Source organism: Rhipicephalus microplus, unplaced genomic scaffold, assembly GCF_043290135.1.
Source record: "Rhipicephalus microplus isolate Deutch F79 unplaced genomic scaffold, USDA_Rmic scaffold_20, whole genome shotgun sequence".
In the NCBI taxonomy this organism is placed as follows: Eukaryota; Metazoa; Arthropoda; class Arachnida; order Ixodida; family Ixodidae; genus Rhipicephalus; species Rhipicephalus microplus.
This window is the reverse complement of record NW_027464593.1, coordinates 268115-292754: the sequence shown is the minus strand read 5'-3', so window position 1 is coordinate 292754 and position 24640 is coordinate 268115.

Sequence of the window (24640 nt, the reverse complement as noted above, 5' to 3'; positions counted from 1 at the left end):
CGCAGTCCACGGGTCATTGCGTTGTTCGATAGCAATTGTGTCAAAGTCAAGCGATGGCAATGTGGAATCGCAAGCGGAGTCAGCTGTGGCATTCTGGGACAGGGGGGAACGGGAAAGGGCGTCGGCGTCAGCATGCTTTCGTCCTGACCGATAAACCACGCGTATGTGTTAATCTTGAATTTTCAACGTCCAGCGAGTAAGGTGGCCAGATGAGTCTTTTAACGTCGAAAGCCAGCACAGCGCATGGTGGTCGGTCACGACGTCAAAAGAACGACCATATTTATATGGGCAAAACTTTCCAAGGGCCCACACAATGGCCAAGCACTCCTTTTCTGTGACGCTGTAGTTGCTCTCAGCCTTGGTAAGTGTGCGACTAGCATATGCCACGACGTATTCCTGATGTGCCGGTTTGCGCTGTGCGAGCACCGCACCCAGGCCTACACCACTGGCGTCGGTGTGGATTTCAGTTGGAGCTTCAGGATCGAAATGGCATAGAATGAGTGGTGTCGTGAGAAGCCGTCGCAATATGGTGAAAGCCTCGTCGCAGGCAGGGGACCACGATAAGAGGTCTTTACAGCAGCTGAGAAGCTGCGTGAGAGGTGATATAATAGACGCGACGTTTCGAACGAATCGCCGGAAATACGAACACAAGCCGATGAAACTTCGAAGTTCTTTGATGGTGGCAGGTTTAGGAAACGCCGTAACAGCTCGAAATTTCTCGGGATCCGGGAGGATGCCATCCTTGGAAACAACGTGGCCCAAAATGTTCAGTTGACGCATGGCAAATCGACATTTTTTGAGGTTTAATTGCAAACCAGCATTATTTAGGCAAGTAAGGACGTGCTGAAGGCGACGTAAGTGTGTGTCAAAGTTAGGGGCGAAGACCACAATATTGTTGAGGTAACACAAGCATATCTTCCATTTTAGTCCACGCAGGATGTTGTCCATCATTCGTTCGAACGTTGCAGGTGCATTGCAAAGTCCGAAGGGCATAACGGTGAATTCATATAAGCCGTCTGGCGTGACAAAAGCGGTTTTGGGGCGATCGGCCTCCGCCATAGGCACCAGCTAGTAGCCTGACCGCAAGTCTAACGAGGAAAAGAACTCGGCACCCTGCAAACTGTCCAAAGCATCGTCAATTCGCGGTAGTGGATAGACATCCTTCAGCCGAAAATCGCCGGAAATCGACACAGAAACGAATAGAACCGTCTTTATTTTTGACGAGAACCACCGCAGACGCCCATGGGCTCTGTGAAGGTCGAATGACGCCTCTGCGAAGCATGTCGTCTACTTGGTCAGCAATGACGCGGCGTTCTGTAGCGGACACGCGATATGGTCGTTGTCGCAGCGGTGAGTGGGAACCAGTGTCGATGTGGTGTTCTACTGCCAAGGCACGGCCGAGAGATGTTTGTTCAACGTCGAAAGAATGGCGGTAGCTCTCAAGAATGGTGAGGAGTTGGGAACGCTGCGAACATGTCAAATCTGCAGCGATTAAGGGTTGAAATATGTTTGCTGACGTTGATTCAGGCGCTGAGACGACAGCCAGTTCACAGACAGAGGTAGAAGGCACCTAATCGGGGACGGATATAATTCTGGAAGAACTGATTGTCTCGACATGGCCAAGACACTTGTGACATAGTAGGGATAAAGCCGACGACTCATGATTATAAATTGGCATTGTAGTTGAGCCTTCTACAAGATCGAGAGCAGCGAAAGGCAGAGGAGGGCTCTTCGGGCGACGAATATTGTAGACGATGTGAAGAAGACCGTGCCGTCAGATATGGCGCTGAATGAAACTGGCACGAACGCAAAAGAGCATAAAGAGATGTAGGTGTAATCGCTAACGACAAGTTTAGCGGCAAACTCGGTGTCGACGGACGCTTGGTCATCCAGTGAGCAAAATTGAACCTCAGCCCTAGCACAGTCGATTACGGCGTTATGACGCGACAAAAAGTCCCATCCCAAAATAATATTATGGGAGCTTGATGAAAGAACCACAAACTCTATCGTATACAGAACTTCCTGAACTGTCACGCGGGCTGTACATACTGCGGTCGGTTGAACAGCTTGAGCACTGGCTGTGCGAAGCGATAATCCGGAGAAAGGCGTCGTAACCTTACGAATTGAGCGACAAAATTCAGCATCTATAACAGAAACAGCTGCACCGGTATCTACAAGAGCGAAAATAGGGATATTTTCGACGAACCCATCAATAACATTGGTGGGTGACAAATGAGGACTTAGACAAACCGAAACTTGCGCAGTTCTTGCCTCAGTAACTGCGTCGTCTAGTTTTCCTCCTCCTTAGGTGCGGGCCATCGACGCATAGGAGAAGGCGAGCGGCGGCGTTGCGAGGGCAAGCGAAGACGTCCCGACCGAGGGTGGTGGTCGTCCTGGTAGCGGGCTGGCATTGGAGGGGAAGAACCGTATCGCGCGTTGGAGTCAAGCGGGAAGAAAGGCTCACGGCGGTTTTCATTGGTGATATGCGTCCGGCGGCGGCAATACCTTGCGACGTGTCCGGGGTATCGACAAGCGTAACATATCGGGCGATTATCTGGGGTGCGCCACGGGTTGGCGGTGTTAGTGCTGGTCCAGTGAACAGGAGCTGGGGGATAGCTCGCGCGAGGCTGGAACGGAGGCACAGGCGCCTAGCGAGTTGGCATGGCTGCAGCCGCGGCGTAGGTGAGAGAAGCAGCCACAAGATTAGGCTCGCGAGCAGCTGGTAAGGCCTCGGCAATCTCTCCTTGAATGACGTCACGTAGAGACGATGGTAAAGTTGTAGTAGCTTCTGGTGTGAAAGGCACCAAGGAAAGCTGTCGTGTAACTTCTTTGCGGGCAAATGCTTTTATTTTGGCCATTAGTGACGCGTGGTCATGACCACTGATCACACTAGACAGCGTTGCCAAATTGTGTGCTGGAGGACGTCTTGTCAGAGCTCGCTGCTTCCGCAATTCATTGTAGCTTTGGCAGAGGGTAAGTACGTCGTTAACAGTGGTCGGGCTTTTCGCCAAGAGCAGTTGAAAAGCGTCGTCGTCAATCCCTTTGAGGATGTGCTTACATTTTTGAGCTTCCGTCATTTCGGCGTTCACGCGTCTGCACAAATCGACGACGTCTTCTATGTAACTTGTGAAGGTTTCACCCGTTTCTTGTGCGCGTGTGCGTAAACGTTGCTCGGCACGAAGTTTTCGGACGGCAGGTCGATCAAAGACTGATGCAATTGAAGTTTTAAATTGCGGCCACGTTCGGACGTCTGCCTCGTGGTTTCTAAGCCAAAGGCTGGCTACACCCGCGAGGTAGAACGACACACGTGTCAACTTGTCCGCGTCCGTCCATCTGTTTAAAGCGCTCACCCATTCGAAAGTCGAGAGCCAATCTCCAACGTCGTTGTCATATGTTCCACTGAAGATTGGAGGCTCCCGCTGAGGAACACTGCCTGGACAGGTGGCCGGAAGAGATGGAAGCGTCTGCTCATCGGCGTCTGGCATAGCAGAAGGTAGCCATCGAGAACGGAGTTCCAGGATGGTAGCGGGAAGGTGTAAGGAACGGTACCCAGCACCTCCACCAATAATAAAGGAGATTTATTGAGCAGAAAAGTTGATGCTTGGAAGGCTCGGAAGGCGATGCACCAGCCGCAATTTCCGAGCTCAAGCCGCTGCAGCACACTCGATGCTGCTGCCTCTGCGCCGGAGTACTTCCTCATCTTTGCAGCAAGCAGTTTTAATCATTACGCGCCTGCACAGCAAGGGGCTGTTTACATAATGTAGAGTTTGACTTGGGCGCCACCCCACAAAAATGTGTCATTTTAATTGTATTTGCAAGGCAATGTTTAAGCTAATCCTGATGATGGCACCTGCGCATTAGTGACCTCGGCCAAGTAATGAGACAACCACATAAAATAGAAGTTTTGTGACTTCGGCAACCTATGTTAAATGTTGCTCTAATGCTTCAGCATTTCAATACATGGCCCGATAAATGCGTATCACGTGTGAGTCAGTTGCACCTTTCATAAAGTATTTGTGTATGACGTGATATTTATTTCACGCTTGCAAACATTACACCAAACTCATGGTTTACTAGTTTACTATCATAAAATTTTCGTTAAGTTTTCTATCTGCACAGCCAAGAACAATAAACGTAGCCGAAGGAATCGCAAGATGTGCTTTTGCAATAAATTAGTACAACTTCCATTTTGAATGTATTCATAATAGTACCTGCAATTTGCAATCACGTAAGTTCTTTTTTTTTTGTTTTTGAAGATACTCCTCTAAACATTGCACTGCGCATGCAAATATGGTAAATGGCAGCTAAAAGCATTTGCAGATGAGGGGCTAACTGGATAACTGAAATCTTATCATGTGAAGGGAGCATATAGCCACCAAAACCTTCAAATAATCAGTAATTTCGCCACCAACGTGGAAGATAAAAATGCATAGAAATTCCTTTTTTATGCTGCCACTCCAAACAATGCAATAATGTGAACAACCTAGGTTGCATGCATTTGGTTTTTTTATAATACTATATAGAATTCCTTTATAATAATTGTTTGGGAGCTTCAATACGTTTTGTGACCTGACACGATTCCTTTCTTGTCAAACATGTCTGCTCTCGTATACATTATTTACGTCGTAATAATTTCAACTCGCTGTTTCAAACCTAAATGCCATAAAAAATTTACAAGTTAAATGCACGAATACATGCATAGTTTCAACTATCGCGTACACAAAGCTGATCTGAAATTTTGGTCTTTTTTGCATAGCAGAAACAACATATAAAATAATACTCTTTTTGTTGTAGAAAATAAGCAGGCCAGCTTTGTGTACAAATATTTATATGTTACAATCCGCATAAAAGTGTGATCTTGGTGCTAAATATGTACGTGGTTCACCCCATACATGGGAGCACTTCCACATATAAGGATCCACATGATATGTCACATATGGTGCGGCCGTGCCTTATTAAGGCCGGATTTGACTTCCTATATGGGCCAACCGCGTCATATATGGCTCTATATAACACCATACATGAACTGACTCCACCAGATATGCATCCAAATATGGTAAATGGAAGCCCCAAATGCTGGCATATATGCTTATATGTGGCCGCATATAACCTATGTAAGTGCCATGTATGGGATTTCCGTAAGGAATACACTACGACTTGCTTACCTCGATATGACGAGCTTTCTAATAGTGCCAAGGTGTTTTTGAGAGCCAACATGCGGCACATTACATCAAGGTTTGACATACGGAACCCTCCCCATTTTACTGGTAGGCGGATCAAGGTTCTAGCAACAGCTTCAACGTGACCATCCCGAAAAATATGGGAGCATATCCACGGAGCGAATGATAGAGAGTGGGGCGAAGCATTCGTCCGTAAATTCGTTCTTGCTTCCGTACGTCCATGCGTCTGTCTGTGTGACCTTCCATGTGTCCATCTGCCCGTCCGTGCGTGCGTCAGTTGGTGCGTCCGTCCATGCATTCGTCTATGCATCCAACTCTGCGTCCGTTCATGTGTCCATCCATGCATCTGTCTGAGTGTCCGTTCGTCAACCTATTGAACACTCCAAGTACCACCATCTCGCATTTTTTCATCAGATATTCCCCATATAGAAGCACCGCCATTGAGCGGACATTCCAAGGACTAAAAAAGAGGTGGCACACGCACAATTTCTTACGGCTTAAACTTCGGGTCTTCTTCCCACCTTTAACAACCTTGAGTTCATGGTAGATACTAGTTCACTGTATTCATGATACTGTGGTCCTACGCTCGCTAAACCTTTCTAAAACCAAGGATGTTACGCCCAGCGAGTACAACGTAGCAAGCTTTTTCTGTCAGAGAGTGCTCAATGTACATGTAAAAGGTTTCTAATTGGGGTCGCAGCGGGCGCGTTAACTAAAAGCCGTATGCTCCTGTCTCTCATTACCCGTTAGCAGCCATGGGAATGTTCATTGAGCATTGTCTTTTTTTTGTTCAACAACGCACAGAAGAAATCTCTCTTCGAAACCACTTTGGAGGTCAAAATCTGATACTTGTTAAACACTACAATGGCTACGAGGGACGAACGGGTGGCGGTATAAGGAGCTTCACCCCTGAAAGGAGCCGCACGCAGTGGCCACTCTCAGGAAAAACTGACGAGGTGTCCGAGCAATTCAGGCTACATAAATCAGTGGTGCTGTTATGCTTGATTCGATAAGATAGGCTCTTTCAGTAAAAGATAAGTAGAAATTTGTGGCGGTTTCATTGCGTCTGTCCACGTTACGTTGGATCTCTTTCCATGTGGTGCAGGCCACCTCACCCGACGAAAGGATAGTTACACTAAAAACTATAACTCCTTGGACAATTTGAGCGCCATCAAGGAACTCTTCAATGATCGCTCCAAAGCACAATGCCCTGCTTTTTCAGGGATTAAGACGTGCTCCCGACAAGTAACTATACGTGTGAATTATTCAAAAAAAGCTCTATATTCCAAACAAACAACGAGATGTCATCGGCGTATACCGCTACTTTCACTTCGCCTAAGCCTTGGAGAGAAACAAACGCGTAACGAAGTGCGTTTCTAGATTTGTTGGAATAATGGATCAATGCATAGTACAAAAAAATATCGGAGAGGAGACTGGCTTGTCGAATGCTCCTGCTTACTGCATTACGTTTGGATGTATAGCCATTCACTACTAAAGACGTTTCTGAGTCGGTGTAGATTAAGCGGAGGACGTCTGTTAAACGTGCTGGGAAGCCGTAACACTCCAGCACAGCAAAGAGATAGTTTCAATCGACGCGATCAAAAGCTTTTTCCTGGTCTAAGAAAAAAAAATGCCAGATATTTTTTTCTAGCGTACGTGAACAAATTGCGAGCCAGCGCAAGCGAGGAACAGATCATATGACCTGGAACACAGCATGTTTTTTGTCGCTTACTATTTCCGGTAGAATGGTAAGTATGCGGTGTGCAAGGATGGCTGTCAATATCTTATATTCTGAGTTAGGTAGAGAAATGGGCCTCCACGCCCTTCGATCGGACAGCTCTCTCTCACTTTTAAGCAAGTCCTCTCACTCCTCTCTCAAAACGTATTCGGTCTGATCCCTTCAGCAAGAAGCCCATTTAGCATTGTCAACAGATGGAATTGTATTGTTTCAAGGAAGGTTTTGTAGAAACTCAGAGGTATCCCGTCAGGGCCAGCAGCGGCGGTTGCGTTGATGTGCTGAAGCACGAAGCGTAATTCTTCCACCGTCACTGGGCCGCACAGACCAACACGAATCTCCTCTGGTACGCGGGAAATTCCCGCGCAAAACTAATTAACTTTGGTGGCATGGTTGACGTCGCTCACGTTCTCCGCCCTGAAAATATTTGAAAAATGTGTTTCAAAGACCCTCATTATGTCTTCTGCTCGTGTGGACTGTTCACCGTTCGGCAACTGAACGAAAGGAACGTGCATTTGTTCACCCACGGAGCCGTTGCGAAGGCTTCTAAGAAAAGCTGGATCTGAAACCGGTTGTCCATTATTGAAAGACGGCGCAGCTGTGCGTGAACTAAGACGTAGCAACAGTTTGTACCACGCCTTTAACTAATCGAGATATTCGTGCATTGCGAACGTCAGCGTCTCGCCTCTTCGTACAATACGCGCTTTTCATGGCGTGTCATTTATTCCCGTCGTCAAGCGCGCTTTTCTTACGCACCCTGCTTTGATAAGCTCGGCGGCCAACTGTTTTTAAATGCATCCCAGTTACGGGGGAATGGGAGGCTGCGTTCGTACGGCTCCTGTGGACGGGCAAATAAATCTGTGTTTCTAGAGTTCTTTCTTAAGTGTTCATTAACTGTTGCCTGCATCGGTTCCGAGAAGTCATCAGGATCCTACCAATACCATATTTGACCACAGTGAGTGAAATTTTGTCAAGTTAGGAACAATTTCTTTTCCTGTGGAGCGGTGCTTTCTTTAACCCTAACAAGTGGCTCGGGAGACCGCGCTTTTGCTGGGCTTGTTTTCAACGGCGGCCGGCCCTTCGGAGGCCCGGTGCGCAGAAATATGGGCTCACGATGAAGTATGAAGTGCACAGAGAAGATATTTCAGAAGAAGAGTTTACTCAAGATAAAGGTTGACAGTCCGCTGGGGCCAGAACAGCTGGCGCCAAAACACGCACTGCTGACTCTATTGCGCCATTATCGCAGGCGCGCGCACGTCGCGACAAATTGAGAGACGCTGCGCTGAAGTCCAAAGTAATACAGGCGGGAAAGATGCCCTCCCTTCCTCAAGAAGACATCAAGATTGTGATCTTGCCGAGAGGTGGACTCAATATCTCGAAAATCGGCGCCGCTACTGTGGCAGACGCAATACTAGTCGCTACTGGCATAAGCCAGGAAGATTTTTGCCAGGATACTCTATGCCCGAATCTGCAGCAAAATATTATGGTGGCCAGTACTCCCAAGCGCGAAAGACAGATACGTGCGGATAAAGCAAATACTCATTTCAGGCAAGGTGCACGAGCAAAGTGCCTATGAGACTGCCCCACACTCCACTTGCAAAGGGGTGATTTGTAACGTCCCACTTCAAGATGGCCCTCACGTCATCGATGCGAAGATTGTCAACACAAATAATCCACTTGCCTTAGCAGCCAAGACAATAGCCCAAACTGGCACGGTCATCATCGCTTCCGACTGGTATCAATCATCGCTTTCGACCAGTGCTGATGCAGTGCTCACTCTACCGCAAGGAAATCGACGTGTGTTATGCGTGCGGCTATCTTTGTCATAGCGCTGACGTGTGCCCCACTACCGGTGACACGATTTGCCGAGGCTGTGGTGCCGCAAGCCCTGACAAGCAACATGTGTGTAATCCCAAGTGCAAACTTTGCGGTGGCCAGCATCTCACGGCTAACAAAGACTGTGCTCAAAGGTTCAAGACCCCGTACATTGTGCGCCGTCGTCACAGTGTGCGTGCCAGAACGGCTGGTGCTGCGTCACCATCCCCGCAACGTCACCTCGACACTGCGGACGAGTTCCGGTCTTCGTAACCAACCACGGATGCTCAGCGCAGAGGACGCCCCGGTTCCAGACGACGCTCGGGAGACCGTTCCGGATCCAGGCACCGTGGTGCCTCCATGGGAAGTTCTGGCTCGCGCTCCAGGTATACAGAGCGTGCCCGGGGAAGTTCCACTTCTCAGCCTCGCTCAAACTCAAAGCCGGGGCACGTTTTGTCGGGGCCGACCAGGTCCCGCTCCCGCACGCCCACTACCTCTAACAACAAGAAGCCGACGCTCTCCTTGACCGACAAGGCCCGAGGAAGACGTGAGTCTCTTAGAGGTGACGAATCGAATCGCGGTTCTTCCCACGCGAGTGAGCTCGACGAGATGCGACGAGCTAACGAGCAGCTGAGGAAAGAAAATGCACAGCTTAAGCAAGAAATGAGAAGGCTAGCAGCGGAGATGGCGGAGATTAGAAAGCTCGCGTCCTCACCCCCTTCAGCGCAGCCCTCCCAAATCCCGGTCGCCATAGATACGTCTGAGGCACTTCATAGGCCTAGCGGAACCAAGCGCCGAGCGGTTGTGAGCACACAAGACGAAGAGGCGGTAAACTTACTGTCGGAACTCAAGGTTTCCTATGTGAACATGCAGGCTACCTTAACGAATTCAAGAAGCTGTGGCGCACCCCAAGATAGGCTTAGGAGCACTGAGTGAACGCATAAGCAAGTTAGAAAAGGTCTATGCAAGGAGAGACCCCGGTCCGACACCTTTGCAGGTCCCAGCACAACGCAATGTACTAGCGCCATCGACTAAGGGCGCGATCCTCCGGGCCGCTATAGCTGCTCAACCATCCCCTAAGCCTAAACATGGATAGTGTGGACAAAAACTTCAGAATCTGGCAAAAGAACTGTGGCGGGTTTACTCACAAAAAGCCCATTCTAAAGCAATATTTAAGCACTCTCGATGTTAAGGCCCAAATCATCGCTGTTCAGCAAGTTGCGTCTGGCACCCTCGTCAAACTCCCGGGTTACCTAAGCGTCATCACATTCAGGAGGTGGGGGAATCGCCACACGTATCAGCAAAAGATAAAATTACCTATCGCGTGACCTCGGTGCAGTTGCCAATGGCATTGCGTACATAATGACTGAAATTATAATGAACTTACCGAAGAAGGGTCTTCGAAGAAATAGCTTTTTTATTCTCAACGTATACTGCAGTCCCAGTTATCGCAGGACGATAGCAAACTCTCTCGTCCAAAGGGCTGTGAGCGTGGAGAGTAGTTACCCCCTTGTAGTCGTAGGGGTTTTCAACGCCCCACACAGCGTGTGGAGATACATGTATGATACCCCCAAGGGACGCGAGATATGGCAGACTGTGACAGAAGCCGACTTGACGCTTATAACTGACAAGGATTTCCCCACTAGGAGAGGTAACTCCATATGTCGGGATACCACCCCCGACCTAACTTTTGTGAAGAATATCGATGGCGTCAAACGGGTCAACCGTTTGACCACGGAAGTGACCACTACATCATCGAGGTATCCTTAGCGATTGCCCGCTTTGGGACGAAAAAATTCAAGGTGGTCGACTGGGACGTTTTTCGCGAGATCAGAGCTGAGAGAACACCGACGGCTGGGACAGACTTTGATGGATAGTACAAAGGAATCAGAGATGACACCACGGCAGCGACCAAGGAGGTCGTCACTGAAATCGATGTTGAAAATATGGACAGCAGGTTGGCACACCTACTAGAAGCCAAGCAAGCCCTAATCACGAGGTGGAAAGGACAGAAGCATAACAGGAAGTACCGCAAGAAGGTTTCCAAGGTTAGCAGGGCGATCGAGGAGCAGTGCAAAACCTTGTGTAAACAACAATGGCATGAGCTCTGTGAGAACATCGAGGGTCAGCTCAAATCTGGGAAGAGCTGGGGTCTTCTCAAACACCTTCTCGATCAGGGCAGCACCAGATCTAGCAAGAGGCGATCCCTCGCGCGAGCCATCCATCTTGCTACTGACTTTACCCCGGACAAATTGGTTGTCAACAAGCTTATAGACAGGTATCTGCGAGTCGCGGATAGCTCTGCACCAACATTTTCCGGACTACGCGGGGTGCGACTTGCCGGAGTTGGACCAGGACTATACTGTGGCCGAGATACGGCAGGCTCTCTTTTCTCTAAATGCCAAATGCGCCCCTGGCCTTGATGGCATAACCAATAACATGCGCAATAACCTTGATGATGACTCCATCGAATTCCTTACGGAAAAGATTAATGAGGTGTGGCACAGTGTAGGGGTTCCCGCACAATGGAAGACGACCTACACGGTTCTAATCACGAAACCTGGTAACGCACCAGGGATAGATAATCTAAAACCAATTTTCTTAACTTCCTGTGTCGGTAAGGTCACAGGGCGCGCCCTTCTGAACAGACTCAAGGTGCACCTCGAGATCATTGACATGTACACCCACAATATGGTCGGTTTCAGAGCTGGTCTCTCGACACAGGATGCCATGAAGCTGATAAAGCATCAGATCATTGAACGGAGCACAAACGATACCAGAGCCATCCTTGGATTCAACCTGGAGAAGGCTTTCGACAACGTTTCTCACGAATTCATTCTCCAGTCTATTGCCAGCCTAGGGCTAGGGAAGAGAGTCTACGACTTCGTGAGATCCTTTCTTTACCAGAGAACTACCAAGCTCAAGATCGAAGGGTACCGTTTTACGCGGCACGCCCCAGGGCTCAGGTATTTCACCAAGACTATTTAACATCGTGATGATCTGAATCTTCAAGGAACTCGAGAAGATTCAAGGAATCAATCATACCATCTACGCAGATGATATAACCATCTGGTGCACCGGCGGGAGCGATGGTCAAGTTGAGGAAGCCATGCAGCGCGCAATCGACGTGACGGAACGTTTCCTCCGTCCCACCAGTCTCAGGTGCTCCCCATCGAAATTTGAACTTCTGCTCTACAAGAAAATACCCCGAAGTGGCGGCCACCGTGGCTGGAAGCCTGCGTCTCAAAGTGAAATACGGCTTTTCACTAGTGACGGGTCCCCAGTTCCCAGAGTGGATTCGCTCCGAATATTGGGAATGTATATCAAGTCCAACGGCGCTAATGAAGCTGCACTGAGACAGATCACTACCAATACGGAAAGTGCTCTCGGCCTCATCCGGAGGATCACCAACAGACACCGGGGAATCAAGGAAGACAATCTCATCCGCATCATACATGCGTTTGTGCTCTGCCATCTTTCGTACTCAGCGGCCATGTATAATTGGCATGTTGCAGAGAGAAGTAACCTCAACTCCCTCATAAGAAAGGTCTTCAAGCTCGCGCTCGGCTTGCCTGTAAGCACTCGCACTGAAAACCTTTTCAAGCTCGGTGTTCACAATACATTCGAAGAGATATTCGAGGCGCAAGAGCGCTTATAGCTGCTCAGGCTTTCCGGAACCCAATTTGGCCGCAAGATACTCGAAGGTTTGGGCCTCAACTCTATTGACCAGTGCCCCGATTCCACGCAGGTTCTCAGAAACATCAGGTCTCAAGTGCGCATCGCACCCATTCTTTGCAATATGCACCCTGCGCATAAAGTCGGTCGGCGTATAGAGCTCTGCTCGAGCACGTCCGTAGCAACCCCACTGATGCAAGCTTTGTGGATGCTGCGCCATATGTCCAACAAGAGGAATTTGCTGTTTCCATCGTCGACTCAAATTCCAGGATCACTTGCTCTGCCACAGTTCGCACATCGAAGCCCGTGATAGCCGAACAGGTTGCAATCGCGCTGGCTATGCTAGTCAACATACAGCAACTCCAAGGCGGCTATCAAAGCCTACGAAACCGGGATGGTAGCCCCTCAGGTCTTCCGCATTCTCCAAAGCGTCAAGGGTATCACGCCCCATTCTCTCACTTGATTTCCGGCTCACCTGGGGTCGATTGAGGGCTCTACCTCTAACCCAAACGAGGGCGCACACGAGGCCGCGCGAGGACTCACTGACCGCGCCACCTCCACAGTCCCTCTGCCTCGCTGGGAACCCTTACTTACGTTCAACGAAATAACAAAGCACTTCTATCTGTCAAAAACGGTATTCCCTCTCCCACACCCGGCCTTGTGCAGGGCGCACGCAGTCACCCTATGACTATTGCAAGCCAGTGCGTATCCTAACTCTGCTGTTCTTCGTGCCATCTACCCTGAACGGTATCCAAGTGCGGATTGCCCCGCTTGTGGACTGTTAGCCACATTCAATCATGTGTTGTGGGAATGTGAAGTCATCGGCCCGGCCCTCAGCAAGGACAAGTGGGCTGCGCTCTTACGCAGCCTCGAAATTAAGGATCAAACCCTGGCTGTCCAGAGTGCCCGTGAATGGGCCGCCAAGATCGGCTTGACGGTCCCAACGTGGGATTAGCCGGGTAGCGCGGGGTCTCCCCTGCGTCTTCTGAGGACAAAAATAAAGTTTTAATCAATCAATCAATCAATCATCCCAGTTATGGGATTCAGGCGGCATATCGCACACTTGCTCTCATGTATTGAGCAGTAATGCTAGGCTTTTTGGGTCGTGTATGAGTATGGTGTCAATTTTCCAATGGTTTCTAAAGGTAATGCTCAAAGAAAAACTTCACAGACATTTGAAAATGGTGTGTGATGCATGGTGCGTCCGGTGGAAAATGTAGGACTTCGCAACTAAGGACATGTGTGGCTAGCACTTCAGGAAAATAGTATTAATCTAGCCGGGTCATGTTGGATCCTCGTTGCAAGGTTGCAACGAAATCATTCCCGTGAGTGCCAACCCACGCTTCTGTGAGCTTGGAATTGCGGATGAGTTGTCGCAATCCCCGAAATCCGCTATATTGTCTGATCCGTCTGCATCCGCGCGCATCTCTCTCGGTGTCCTCAAAACAGTTAATATCCCCTACTAAGAAAGTGGGGTAGCTGTCAAACATAAAGGAGTCAAGTGAATAAAAAAATCGCCAGGGCCCCCACGTTGAGCGGGGGCATATATTAGGAGCGCCTTTACTGGTCTCCCGTGAAGGCCAAAGTTTACTGCTAGTATGCGGCGGTCAAAACCCTAAGCACAGTGTTCTCCTCGATGTAACACTTGTGTCGAAAACACAACTCCGACTCCGCACATGTTTGAATCTGTCAGCGAAAAAAAGGCTTCGACTCCAAAATGTGAACAACAGGATTGTGCATCAAAAGGTGTTTTAAAGTTACATTCCTGTGAGAGGAGGATGTCGACAGGATGTGACTTTGCAGAGTGCATGACTTCTTTCTGCTTATCTAGGCGTCTGAAAGCCCTGACATTTAAGGAGAAAAAATGCATCGTAGCCATTTTAAAAAAGGGAGTGCGTGCGCAAACTTCAGAAAAAACCCTTGCAGAGGGTGAAGCGAGCGCTCAACGAGCGAACATGACTGAAGAAAGAAATGCTCTGACGTCGTCAGGCATTAGCGAGTTTTTGGGACTTACTACTGTCCGTAGAGCCCTCACAGTCCGTGATTGGTGGGTGGACACGTTTGGTGGCTGGATGGTCTATTTCTATGGCGCTGGCACCGACACTCGCAGTGGCGGCCGCACCTGTAATCTGGTAAATGGGGTTTTTAGAAAAACAATATTGTCACAAACGTCAATAGCAACTCAACAAAACATTTCCTTCTTAGATACTCTAACGATGATGACAAAAAATGGGGTACGAAGTGCTTGAAGTGACTGGATGCTGTCAAGGTAGCGAAGTTTTGAACACAACGCTTCCCATTAGTAATTCTGTGAGGCCTCGGCACTCGATCCGGTTATGATTCAGAACTTGTCCACTGATCCGGACAGGTTTACTGACAACCTGGAGATTAAGAAGCAAGACATAGAATGTATTACTTTTCCTTTTTACCTTTTAGCTAGGTGGGCGTGAGCTGTAAGGAGTGCCTAAATTTGTGAAGTTTCAATGTTTCCTACAAATCCATCATCAAGCAAGGCGTACCTTGAATAAAATCAAGCACTGATAGCCATAAAGCCATAAAAATCACAGCATATGGACACAGTGCATGCATCATGATGAGTGAGGCGAAGGATTCGTTATCCGTCTGCGCTGCCGCCCATCCGTTCATTCTTGCTTTAGTTCGTCAGTGCGTCGAATTTTTTGACCGTCCGTCCATCTGCTCATGCCTCCGTCCGTCTGTGCGTTCATCCATGCGTCCGTGCATCCATTCATTCATGCGTCTGTCCGTCCATTCATTCGTTCATATGTCCGTCCGTTCGTTCGTCCGTGCATCTGTCTGTCTCTTCGTCCGTGCATTTAGTGAACACTCTCTGCCATCTCACATCTTTTCATCGCATATGCATCATATACGAGTACTGCCATCCAACAGACATTCCAAAATCTAAACAAAAAGTGGCACGGCCGCACTAAAGGAGCGGCACGCGCACACTTTCTTACGGCCTGTGCTTCGGGTCTAGTTCCCACCTTTCGCCGCCTATAGTTGCTATAACCAATGAGGTTACGCCACACCCTGCTAAAACCAAGGAGGTTACGCATAGCGAGTTCGACAAGGTAACCAGATAGAGCACAAAGTGCGTCCTTCTCATACTAGTATTTCTAGCAATCATCAAATTCAACACTAATTGTAATGCAGATTCCTTCACTGATACTTGTCTCAGTATGTTATTTATTCACAAACAACTATCCTTTTATATATTGCCACAGCTCGACCATCGCAGAAGACACGTGCCACAATTCGCATTCGTAAAAGCCGCCACACAACTATAGCAAGAAAGCCGCGCCATGGAACGCCGTCCTGCACGCGGCACGATGCTACGCCACGGGACCGGCGCAAGACTCGACGGGCAGAGGAAGAGACCGACGAAGTTATAGTCAGCGAGGAGGAGACATTTTCGGCTGACCATTTTTAGTTTTCAGTTTACGCGCACAAGTTCACCCGAAATAAAGAGTTTATATAGTACCAGGTGCTATGTTTATTCGTAACAATCTGGTGGAGGTCCTGGGTATGAATCAAAGCCCACCACAGGCAAGGGAGAGAAGCCGAGATCCCAGAAGATTGGAGCCAGTAGAATTGACACCTTTGCACTAACGCACGAGTCACCGACAACGTGGTGAGCAGCCCGAGTTTGGCCCCCTAATTGACCCATCAAGACCTGTCAAGACTTCAAGCGCAAGCGTCACTGCGATGACCAACCAGTCGATGCGATCTTCATCTCACCTCATTGTGGATTCGCTACGCACACCAGAGGTCTTCCACAGTGAGACCTTTGAAGACGCCGAGGACTTGCTTGAAGGCTTCCAGCGCGTTGCACGTTTGAATGGTTGGGACGAAGTTCGAAAACTTTGTTACGTTTACGTCGCCCTGCAAGAATTGGCACGTACATGATTTGAGAACCACGAAGCGTCCTTGCTGTCGTGGGACGACTTCCGACGAGAGCTAATCGCAACTTATCCGAACACGGAACCACATAATTCAACAGCAGGACATCGACGCGCACCGTTACAATCTAAGACAAAGAAACGTTCAGTACTCCCCTGGAGACCAAGTGTGAGTCTGGACGTGCACGTGGCTTATCAGAAAAGCCTATGCGGCGCTATTTTGGTCCTTACAGGGTTCTTCGTCAGCTAGGCCCATTAAACTACGAAGTGATCCCTGAAGGTCAAGTATGCACAACATTGCGCAGGAATCTCCCGGAAGTTGTACATGTAGTACGGATGAAACCGTACTACGGCAGGGACTGAACAAGTGAACTTGCTCACGTCGATCACTTCAGATCACTTCAGCCGGTTCTACGCATCGGGGCGATGCGTGCTACGAGGGGGACTAATGCCACAGCTCGACCATCGCAACACATCCACAACACACCGCAACACAAACGAGAGTTTGCTGCCGAGAACACCACGCCGTGCATTGATGCAGCTTGAGTGCAAGCATTCTCTTCTTTTTTTACGAGGAATGGTTTGCACATTTGATCGTATTTATGCTATCTAAACCATATTACTTTGCTCCTGGCGTATTTGCCGTAGTTCTCATGACCATTTACACTAACTCGAACTGTTAACAGCTCATTTTTGTAGAGAACTCTTTGCGTACGCGTATGTTGACCATTTCTTCGAGGCCGCCCCTGTGCCAGCAAGTTCCACGGGAGTAAACGTTGCTCCACATGGTGTAACAGTTCATCCCTCTCTTTGCACACGGCACTCTCTTCTTTCCGTTAATCACTCCACGGACTGGCAGTTTCAGGGACAAAATGCAGCTCTTACTCCCACTTCGCCCCATTTTCACTCATTTGCAGCTTAGAGTGTACTACATACATCGCGGACGTACGACCAACGGCTTAAGGAGCTCCTCCCATAAAGTTAAAGCATATCTCGTAAAGTGAGACCTGATGAGTGGACAAAGCGCCTGTCAGCGTATCCGCGCTTCCGTCCGTTCGTTCATTGTTGTTTCCAACCATCCGTACGTGCGTCCATGCATCCGTCCATTTTTCAGTACGTATGGCCGTTCATCCGTGCGTCCGTTCGTTCATCCATTCATTCATCAATCCGTGCGTCCGTCCAACCTTCCGTGAATCTGTTCGTACATCTATGCATCCGTTCCTCTGACCTGTCTGTCCATTCGTCCTTCCGCCCATGCGCCCATCAGTGCTTCTGTCTGTGCGTCTGCCAATGCGTTCGTGCACCCATCCGTGTGTCTGTCTCTCCATGCGTCCATCCAAGCGTCCATTCATGTGTCTGTGCAGCCTCCGTGCGTGCGCCCGTGAAATCGTGAATCCATCCGTCCATGCACCAAACAGACAGACAGACAGACAGACAGACAGACAGACAGACAGACGATGGACAGATGTGGCCAGCAGAGTATTCGCGGTTTGCTGAAAAAGCCCCACTCATCATCATTCCCTCCGTGGATATGCTGTGAGGTGATTACCACATACACGAATACGTACATTTGACGACTGACCTACAACACCCTGAAGAGCTTCACCCAAAATAAATAACAGCATATCCATGGAGTGAATTATCCATCCGTAGTTCCGTCCATTCGTTTATTCTTGCTTTTGTGCGCCCATCTCTGCGTCCATCTCTGCGTCCATACATTCATCTGTGCATCCGTTTGTTCGTGCGTCTGTCCATGGGTCTGTTCCCCATGCGTCCATTCGTTTGCTCACTCTGCCTAAAGTATCAGAAGAGAACCCATGGGTAATGGCTGAATTTACTTGTCATTTCATTAGACTTATATCTTTATAGTAGAATGTGAGTGGCTGTGATGAAAACTGAGACTCGGATGAAGAAAATAACAGTACTAACATGAAATCTTATGAAGTAAGGCACGAACCTCTCTTTCGATAATAGGAAAAAACAATGGGTTATATAGTTTGACAAAGGTGCAAGGTATACTTGAAGGACAGACTCTAAGCAACTTGAACACAAAGTCAGACAACTCATACTATTTCCGAAGCACTCTTATAGAGGAGGCATATTTCACAAACCACACATTTCCGCAAGAAGGGCTGGTGCCAAACACGCACCCCCTTTGCGATAGAATATACGGTACAGGGGTGACCCCGCCAGTCTAGCAATGGCAGGTGATCCTCCCGTCTCCTGGCAGCCCTCTCCCTAGCTTTCTGATTTAACATTTACTTTAGGTCTGGTGTTGGGGCTCTTTACAGCCGTACAACATCCCATACAATGAGGGGCGAAGAGTGATGACCGCACCATATATAAATGGGGTGTGCGGGCGTGAGCTTGTTCTTCCTTGCAATTACTATTTCTTTTTTTCTTTATTAACAGCCGGAAGTTAGGACAATTCACATGGGGTTTTACATAAGCATGCCTGGATTATACGCGCTATCTGTCACAAGACACACACTCGCGCGCCCACCAAGTTTCCCATCTTTAAGTCGTACTATTCTGCGGAACCGGAGAAAGAACAGATAACGAGAAAAAAATTAGCAGTTTTTCTAAACGTTAAGGTTGCACTAAATTTCACGCCCTGCCGTACATAGATGCCAGGCACACCGCACAGCCTCAATAGTCTGTTTATATCAAGAAGATCCTACGTGAAGCTTGACTCTGGTCTTACGTACGCAATGAGGCTGTTTCATGGCTTCCACTTCAGCACATCATTGTTGAGTTTGCATTAGGTGAGTCTCTGATCGAACATCTTCCCGAAGCCATTTCAGTGGTGTCAGAACTGTAGTGAAAAAACATTACACTCTCTTTCATAGTAGTTTCATAGGGCCTCCAAGCTTTCGTTTGTATGCTATTGTTCGTTTTTAATTTCATTTGTTGATATTTCTATTGTAGCGACATCATACCACTAACCAACTGCATTCACGTTGATGTATATCCACTACTGCAAATGAGTTATGCGACTTTTTTCACCTTCCGCCATCTTGCGGAGTTCGGTAGAAGTCATTGCTAGTAGAAGACGGTAGTAAAGACGTTATTTGGTAGTAGATGTAGAAGTATTGGTAGTAGAAGACGTTATTTTTTAGGAGACACGAAGGCAACGATGGTGCGAAGAAATCCGAGTACCGATCAGTCAAGAGCGAGCTCCCGACATTCGTAAATTCAAGTGGTGAAACGCAACATTTATTCGGTCAAGAAGGCGCTTTTTCCACAGTCAACAGGGTAATATACATAAACGCGCCTGGTAGTTAGGCAAAGCGCAAGGAACGACCCTCTCCGTAGACGCCAACTGGAGTGGTGTTACGGTACGCGATATTCAGCGTTATCGTATCAACAATGTTAGGCAGCCAAAACACTGACCATGCATGCAACGCAATTTAGGCAAGGCTCCTTGGTTTTGCGTGCAAATTTCAATTGTAATTTTTCTTTTAAGCATCCGTGGGGTTCCGGAAGTCTGGCAGGTCGCCGGTGTCAATTTAGAAGTGGCTATAGCGATTAGAGTTCCTCTTTCGCTGATTATATCACACGCACACAAATTATCGGCGACTGAATGTGCAGAAAACAAATTATTTCAAGGCGCACCACTGTATTCGTATCTCCATGCTCGATTAATACAAATCACCTAATGAACCCGAACTCATGCTCGCTCACAAGCTTCGATGTGAACTTGCTGCAGCCAAGCGACCTCATTGCTGTTTACCCAGGTAGGGAAAAGGTGAAATGGCTCCAGAAAACTGGAAACAACAAAGAACGAAAAACCTACACAGGTGATACTTTCTGATAATAATGCAAACATTCTTGAACCTAATATTGACATCTTATCTGTCTATATTTCCCATTATGGTACCCAGTATACTAAAGTTAGCGTTCGTGGACTACATGCAAAAGCGCAGTAAAAAAGGGTGTTCTAGGGCTTCGTAGCTTTGGCTGTGTTGCCATAGAAAGTTGTCACCGAGCTTATAGACGCTCATGATGGTCGCCACCTTGCACGGGCGGAGGCTACCTCTCAACTATATGGCCATAAGCCAGATTTCTTCTACGCGGATGCTAGCGGCCCGCACCATGGTGGTCAGTACACCGTGGCCGTTATTCACCAAAACATCACAGTTCGAGGCCTTACTTTCCATGCCCAACACATTACGTTTGCGGAGGAGATTGCCATTGCATTGACAGCCGCAGATCAAGAGTTTTGGGGCATTATTACTGACTCCAGAGGTGCCTGCCGCAATATGCCGCAAAGGTGTATTCCGTACCGTGCCTTTAAAATTCTCCACAATTGCGAGTACACGGAATATCCGGCCCGTCGTACCAGTGTGGACTCCGGCTCATTCGTGTTTAGAGGGAAACAAGACTGCCGACGCTGCCGCCCACGCTTACTCACCGGGCATCGCCTTATCCGCAGCCAGCTCCGAAACCCGATTTCAATCCGGCTATCACTTCTAAAGAAATCACCTCTCTTTATCAGCGCTCTCATAGTCTCTATCCCCCCTCTGTAAAGGCCTCACTAGGGTGGAGAAGTGCTGGCTTATCCACCTCTTTACCAATACTCTACTGTACCCGGCAGTACTGAAGAATTTTATTTCGGCCTTCTCGGGCACGTGACTGTGCGGAGGTGTCTTGTGACACCTATCCGGTGGTGTGGGCACACCTTTCGAATACCACCTACTCACCACATCCCAAGCGAGAGGACTGGGGAGCTGTCCTGCTCAGCTGCCCTGACCTGCAAGCCCAACAGGCATCGATGGCGAGAGCCCGAGCCGCCGCGGCAGCTCCAGGGATGACGGTGTAGGGATTCCTCTCAGTGTATGTAAAACGCGGGCCTTTCAGACTCGTCTTATCCACACCTCTCCTATATTAATAAATGTTTTTCACCACCACTACCACCACCAATCGGTTCGTCCATTGCTTCAATGAGCTACCCAGATGAGTGTACAAGTTAAGGAGAGCTTTTGCTCTTCCATGGTACAGTACCAGGTATTCTGCATCGTTTACCACTTTTTCCAAGCACACATTGAACTACTGGTTCCTTGTGCTTTTTTGTGGACGTGTCGTCAACTCAATCACGGCGTATTTTTGCAGCAGAGCCTTATCAAGTGTGAGCTCAAGGGGTGACTTTAAGCTTTCCCATAATAGAGTAACTATAGAACTCTAAACGGTTACCCACCAAACACCCGTTACAGGCTGCATGAGACGACAACTCGCACTGATGAGGTCTCATAAAGTGTGAGGCCCAAGGCACCTCATTCAGCTCTCCCATAGTACATAACCAAGTACTCTAAATTGTTAACTACTTTATTTAAACATAGGACTAAGTCGTGATGGTAATAAACATTATTGTTCGCCGTAACCAAAACATTTGGCAGTTGTTTTTCTCACGGCATGTACTTCGTCCACATAGCTTTATCAGGTGGGAGGCCCACAGGAAGTCTTTATACTGTCACATGGTAGTACCAAGTACCCTAAATCGTTTGCCACTTCTTTCAAACACACATTTTATTGACTTTTGTGTTGAGAAGATATTTCTTAAACTGGGACAGCTTACTGCTAGTCATTACCATCTTCATCATTTATCGCATTAGTGTCTATATGTGGCTGACTCCCTCAACTGTGATAAGTGCAACGGGACAGATACCTTTGACCATATCTTGCGCCATTTGAACAAAATTCTTCTGAAGTGAAAACAGAAAGAAGAAATGGCATCTTTTTCTCGCAGTCATGGTCACTTTTCTCATAATTAAAAACACACAAAGAGTTGCTTTGGTTGAGAACAACATCACGAAATTTGTCCAGCTATAGCTCAATTTGGCTTGCCTCGGCTTCCAGATAGCCACATTTATAGCACGAAATCACTTCGTTAACAAGTGCTTCACTCGGAAAGGCGCGTGCACTGCTCTGCCCTGTTGGCAAAAACGCGCAGTGAATATGAATGCAGGCAGTGCCTCTGGCAGTGGCAGTGCGAAGACTATTAATTTTTGTTTACAGCACGCACTAAAGTGGAGCTGAAGCTGCATACACTCTAAGGCAAAGTACCCTAAAAAGGCGTAACGGAGCCCAATAGGTGCGCGCGATGAACGGATAGACCGTTGAGGAGCAACCACAGAGAGAAGCGTGCTGCGCGAAACCATTTAAGTGCCAACCACTGGCACGCGTATTCTCGCGGCTACACGTCAAAAGCGTCAAACGCGCCTCTCCGCGTTGGCGTCGGAGGGATATACGCGAGGAGGCGCGAGGGATCAAGCCGGGCTTGATATTTTTGCCACGCGTACGCTACGTCACCGCGGGTACAGCGGCGCCAACAAACCAAGGGCCGCGATGACTCCGAATGCTGTGCCTAATCGCCGCCGCTTCGAAGGCACGGCCGAGTGCTGGAAGCAAGAACGGAAACTACTCTAAACGTTCCTGAATGAGTGCGTCGTAATCTAGAACGACAACGACACGACGAACAACTGCGAGTGCTACCAGCGCTACGTGGTTTCGTGCCGAGTTCGAGCGACGACGACAAATCCAGTGAATTCCGACCGGCTGGCTTGCGCCTATCCCGAGTGCGACCGTCGGCCGAGCGAAAACATCATACAGACTACTGGAGGATATCGGTGTTCCTGTGCTTTTATGTCTGATTTTCTGGGCTGAAAACGAGTGTAAACAGACTTCGGAGGTTTGGAGCTTTCAGCGTGAGCCCTCGCCTACCGCGAAGACAATTCAGAGCGGTGTCATCTGCATCCAGCGTAGGCCTCTACCGTCTGGTTCGTATGAACCAGCACAAGCGAAAAACATCGGCTGAACATATACGACGGCCGAAACATCGCGTAGTGTATACGGAGGAGTTTTTAGCTGCACTGCGTTTGTTTTCAACAACGGTATTCATCATCGCTGAAAGTGAACCTCGCACTAGCCAGCTAATTCCGGTGATGTGAAATCGTACGAATAAGTGTATTCGCGAATTGTATGACGCTGAAACATTCGTTGGCTTCGGTGCAAATAGTTTTCGTGTGTTTCCAAGCTAATAACAAGCGTGCGCTGGTTGGTAGCAGTGTGATGTGATTTTGTGTCGGGTACCAGCGACGCTGACACATTCAGCTGTCAATGGTCTGATGTCCATTCCTGTACAAGACAGAAACTCTAACGTGCGTTACTGTGGTTATTGAAAAAGGAAGTTGCATGATTAAGTGTTGCTGGTATTGCCTGCTATTTCACTTCTCGCTTGTTCTGCTTCTCTGCCACGCTCAGTAGCACACGCGTTGTTTTGAGGCATTCTAACACAGACTCTCTTAATTTATAGTTCACTCTGATACTCATAGCTATAGGCATACAATGGTGCTTCTCCGTCGTTTTAGAGTTTACCGTAATATAACACGCGTTTTGTTTACAGCTAGACAGATAACTGAATACCTTGTGAGAAGCACCTGATTTGAAATCAGCTGCACGATGACACAATAGTAGGAAGAGAAGGTCACTACATAAATGCACAGAATAAATGAAGGTGCACTAGTACTGTACTGCACTTTGTATAGAAGAAATGCAAGAAGTACCTCATGTGACTTATGAAACCCTTCTTAACTGTACATGTATTTATCTGTTCCTCCAGACTGTAATGAGCTGAAGATATTATTACATGATTTCGAACATCGAATCTTTGTATGTGTTTTGAAGGACTGCTTCATTTCTGTCCAGTTTTTAGTATGTGCATTAACTTGGACTATATATGCATGCACCTAAGCATATTCAAATATTAAGATATTGAGTTTAGCTATGTTAAAAAACTTGCCAAAACTTCTGTACGGTGCTCTGGTACAATTCTTTGACCAGTATTTGTCCCATTACAAATTTTGGGCATGCTTTATTGCATTATAGGGTATTTTGACTATTGATGATGTTTGAAAGCGTTCTACACAGTTCTTGGCTGCAATCTCGAAACCAATATCCGTATCATCAAGAAGTGTCAGATGCATTTGTAGATGTTAAAGAATATTTACACTAACAGCAAAGTGCAGAAACTTTCAACACAGCACTGATCTGCAATCACAATGCAGCTTAGAAGCCATTTGTAGTGTTCTCTAACACGTTCAAATAAAGTTATCAAACACTGGAATGATCTACTTGGTTTGGTTTGTGATACCAGAGTGTCTCACTTTTTAGGGGCACTTCTATGTAAAAATGTTCTATTTCTCTCATTTTTTACTGGGGTGCACTCAGAGGGTAGTGATGTCTGTTTATGTCGGGACACTTATTGTGATATTACTGTTTAATTGATTTTAATTTATATATATGTACACCACTCCTTCAGT